The sequence below is a fragment of the Sinocyclocheilus anshuiensis genome, unplaced genomic scaffold (genome assembly GCF_001515605.1).
Source record: "Sinocyclocheilus anshuiensis isolate Anshui unplaced genomic scaffold, SAMN03320099.WGS_v1.1 scaffold6, whole genome shotgun sequence".
NCBI lineage: Eukaryota > Metazoa > Chordata > Actinopteri > Cypriniformes > Cyprinidae > Sinocyclocheilus > Sinocyclocheilus anshuiensis.
The window spans coordinates 2006467-2011442 of NW_015547668.1; the positions used below are offsets into that span (position 1 = coordinate 2006467).

Below are 4976 nucleotides of genomic sequence, written 5' to 3' on the forward strand. Positions count from 1 at the left end.
GCGTATAAATAGTACGCCAAATAAAAACGAAAACTCGTGGTATTGATACGCAAAAATGGACTTTGGACTTACGCGATGGGTAGGTTTAGGGTTGTGGGTAGATGCGTATATCATATGTATGCGAAAACTGCGTATCATATGCACGCCAACAAATTTCGTATCATATGCACGCGAAAACTGCGTATTATATGCACACCAAACACGTGCGTATCATATGAACGCCAAAGTCCATTTTTGCGTATCAATACCATGAGTTTTCGTTTTTATTTGGCGTACTACTTATACGCATTTTCATGAGACCGGGCTCTACTGTCTGTTCAAAATAAATGAAAAGAAATCTAGCATAGATATGTTGTTTTTTCCTGTTGTACCGAAATCGTATCGAACCGTGACCCCCGAACCGAGGTAGCCTACGTACCGAACCGTGACATCTGTGTACCGTTACACCTAGCAAAACGGAGCACACCGATTTGAGCTTGAACGTGCCCCAGGTATCGGAGTCGATGCAAAATCAGCCCTAACGTTTTCACCTGGGAAATGGAAAACCCGAAATGGATCTCAAGCCCAGTCATCACTAAGGCTTTGAGCGGAAGGGAAGGAAAGCTCTGTGGCTCCACTCCACCCTGTGCGCTGATCCAGACCGGCATTTAGTCTGTGCATTGCATGAAACAAGTAAAGCAAAGCAGAAATGTATGCAACTTGCTTGCCAAATTACAGTCAGTACACAATATTAATGAATTGTTCAGGGAACCTGTATAAAAACTTTCACTGTATGCCTTTGAATAACAGCACGTGGCAATAGGTCGTGATTATTCAGTACACCAGCATTTTCCGCACTCCTTATTTTTCAAAGCAAGTTTTTCTGTAATGGAACATTTGATTTTTTATTACGTGATTTTTTTTTTTTGATCCACACAAGTTTTATGTAATTTGAACTCTTATTTTCTCTCAAACACTCGATTAAAGCTAATTTCAAAACCAAAATATATCATTTTCACAAACCAAAACATGAATCCGAAGGGTTTTGCACTGCAAGTCTATTCTGAAGAAACAAAGCAAGCAAAAACAGCCATGCGTCCTGGAGCTGTTCATGGAGTCAAATCTGGCTAAGGCACAGAACCTGGTAAATATGTCATAGAAGAACCAAACACGCTGACCACATCAATGCAAGATTAATTATTTAATGAGTATGATCCTTCACCATTACAGTCATCAATCAATCCACCTGCGCATCAAGTGAGCTCTGCTTTATGGTCCTATGCGTATAATGCACCAGTGCAAGAATGAGATCAAGGGTGAACTGAGACAAACAGACCACGAGAAAGGTTTCTGATGCACTGATGTCATCTTGGTGCAATCATTCATTTGCTGTACAAGTTCGTGATCAGACTGGTAACTTACCTTCCGAGGTGAGCTGCTATAGGATTCACTAAATGTTCATCTGAACAGCGAATAATCTCAGTGACTGGTGAAACGTTCGAGTCATATATCCGCTTACAATTTTATTGTTGGAGCAGAGTAATAAATAAAAAGTGCAAGTGTCCAGTTTTTGTCCCCGTTTCGAGAAGTCATCTATCAAGAGTGAGGGTGGGGGGAAATCACCAGCAAAAACCGTTCATGCGGACACGATGTCGATTATAATGCATTTTGCTAGCCGTTTTAATACGACTGCGATAAAGCGAAAAGACGCGTCGAGACTGTTGATGTCCAAGCACTATAATGCACTTGCTTTCTCCTCATCTGCGCTCTTTATATGGATGCGCTCGAGTTCCCCTGGGTCCTAAAGATCGCACAGGACAGGACCGTTTGTTTTCATTATTTATATATGTATTTATTGTTTGTGCTTAATTCAAATGTATACTAGGTGACAATACAACAACAGCGCATACCAGCTTCCCACCATGGCTATGTTAGAACGAAACGTGTGTTGTTGACCAATCAGAAGCCAGGACCAGAACTTTGGTTTATAAATTAAACAAATTCCATCACGCATTGAGATCAAATTATGACAACATGTGCATAGACAAACAAATGAATAACTAAATTAAAATAAAATCTTAATATCTTAAGAAGTGGTATTAAAATTAAAATATGAAAGTAAATATTTATCTTCCTTCCTAAATTAGTCCTGGGGCCCGTTCTTCGTACGTCGCTAACTCAGTTAGCTGTATTTGATTGTTGATGATTTGGCATGATCTTGGATTGGTTGGTTCTTCGAAGCTCATCCCGGAGTTGCTGTCAGAGCAACAGGTCCGTAATCTTAAACCTGCTCGAGAGCAGCTTATTTAATGTAAACAGGATTAGATTGCATCTTTTTAAGCAGAATTGATACTTAAAATCTGTCCGTTACCACCGCTACTTTATTACAAGAGTACCCTAGCCTACTAATCCAAGGACAATAATTTAAAATAATAATAATTTAAAAATTAATTTAAAGATAATATAATAATGTTGTGTAGTCTTTAATACTATAGACACAGCCAGTTTTACTCACTGAAATATTTATTCGTCATAAAATTATTACTTCATAATTGTATTCGAGTCTTACACACATGCTATACAGATAATGTAGAGTCGTGCATTAATTTGAGTGGTGACAGCTATTATGGGAGTGGCTTGATGGAGCGCAGGAGATGCAGATAACATGATCTTGACCCTTAAAAAACTTTTATTAATGCTGTCAAGTAACAAATGTGTTCAAATATAAAATTAAATGAATTGCTAATTACATTGAAATAAAAATGTAAAATATTAGAAATCGTGATTATAAATAATTTAAAAACAGTGCACATTTTATTTATCTATTATAACATTTATGTAGTTTTGTTCGCTTGGCTGTTTCCTTATAAAAGTCATCTGTAAAGTTGCAAAGACTAAAGTCTCAAATCCAATGAGATATTCTTTATAAAAGTCAAGAGTCAGCCACACCCCCCTAAAACGGCTCGTTCTAACATGCCCCCACGTATCTACATCACTATGTGGGAAGATTTGCATAACGCTGCCCAAATGTTCACGCAAAGAAAGAAGGCTAACTTTTAGTCTCACTGTAGTTTTGTTGTTGCCGCCGCCGTGTCGTGAAGAGCTGTGTGCTTCGTTGTGAAAGCGAAACTACTTTGTTTGGCCTTCCAAAAGAGGACGATATCTGCTTCGTCATGCCTGGAGCTGATCCGTGCTGGTCGCTGAGGAAATACTACAACTTTGCGCTGTGGATCACTGGATCAGCTTTCACCGTGGACGAAGCGGAGTCCAGCCCGGGGTCGTCACATGTGGTTGCCGCAGATACATAGCCCCTTTTAAACCAACCCATGAACGAGCAATTATCTCAGATAACGCAATCCAGTCATACTAATCATCAACAACAGGTGCGTTCGAAGAACCGAATTAGCCAGATCCTGATTAGCGCAATGATATCATCTTGGATGTGACTTTTCATCTCGGATGTAATAAACGGAGTATGAAGAACGGGCCCCTGTTCTTTGTTTTATCCAGCTGTGAGCCACAATCTAAACAGACAAATTACAGTGAAATTGTTTAATGCTGTCTACATCAATATTGTACATTTGGCATGTGTTTGAACATTAAATCTTAATGTCAAAAACTTGCATGTTGTTAATTGTTTTAAGAGAGAGTATAAGGAACAGGGCTGGCCCTGACCAATTTGGTGCCCTATAGGCTAGATTTTAGCTGGTGCCAGCCAATTCCACCACCAATCATTCACACAGAAACTGCATAGCTTTACCACATAAAACAAATAAAACATAGGCTGCAATATAAATAAGAGCATTGCACAAAAAAATGGACATTAAGGCAGCTACCTAGATATTTAAATGAGATAACTTAAAAGGTAACTGCAATATTTAATCTAAACTTTATCACATTGTAAAATTGCAATACTAATATGTATGTCTTAATTCCTTCATTTCAGATATTCTTAAATTTAGGGATGCACTGATCCTGATTTCACATGTCCGAGTCTGATTACCCATTTTCTTACAAGCAAATCTGATTCCTATTCATTAATACATATTTAATTTTTTTTAAGCAAGAGACAAGAAAGAATGAAAATATGAGTACACGAACAAGAGGTTTATTTTGCACTGTTGCAGGCCAAATCATTATCATCATTCATAATCATAATCAAATCCCAAGTATGGGCAATAGTATATAACCACACCTGACTTATCAAACACAACTAATAAAAATAGCGGGAAAGGCTGAAGATTTGATTCTGCATAAAGTTGGTGGTTTGCAGAATTTAGACCCTATGTAGAAATTAATTTTGCAAATAACTGGGGGGAAAAAACCCTGCACTGATGCGCTCAACTGTGCAGCAGCGATTTTAGCAGGATAATATAAAACAAGAAGTGCTTGGGTCTGGACCACAGCAGGTTAGGTGTTGTTTTTGCAAACTTTATTCACACTCTCAATTGCAACACTGCCATCCAGTGTTTAAAAAGTAGAAGACAAACTGTGTATGTATGTAGATGCAATATTAAAGGGATAGTTCACCCAAAAATGAAAATTTGATGTTTATCTGCTTACCCCCAGGGCATCCAAGATGTAGGTGACTTTGTTTCTTCAGTAGAACACATATGATGATTTTTAACTTTAACCGTTGCAGTCTATCAGTCGTATAATGCATGGCAATGGTAACAAAATCTATGAGAGTAAAAAAAACATGCACAGACAAATCCAAATTAAACCCTGCAGCTCGTGACGACACATTGATGTCCTAAGACACGAAACGATCGATTTGTGCAAGAAACCGAACAGTATTTATATCATTTTTTACCTCTAATACCCCACTATGTCCAACTGTCTTTGGGCGCGTGAAGGCATCCGGTGCGTGAGGTGTGTACGCGCTCTGGCGTAGTTTACGCAAGCACCGGAAGTGATCTCTCGTGCGTATACGTCACTCATTGTTTACACAGTGCACAGGCATTGTAGGTACGACGGCTAATCAAAATGGTACTTAC

At 38.6% G+C, this 4976-nt stretch overlaps 1 protein-coding gene across 2 annotated transcripts in view; it reads right to left on the reverse strand.

The window, feature by feature from the left end:
• Window positions 1-1704, reverse strand: part of LOC107702699 (synapse differentiation-inducing gene protein 1-like) — a 36306-nt gene extending 34602 nt beyond the window's left edge. For both annotated transcript variants that reach the window (XM_016505098.1, XM_016505096.1), the window contains exon 1: window positions 1402-1704. The gene's annotated coding sequence lies outside the window, so the exon portion shown is untranslated. The remainder of the gene's footprint in view (window positions 1-1401) is intronic.
• Between the last annotated feature and the right edge of the window lie 3272 nt (window positions 1705-4976).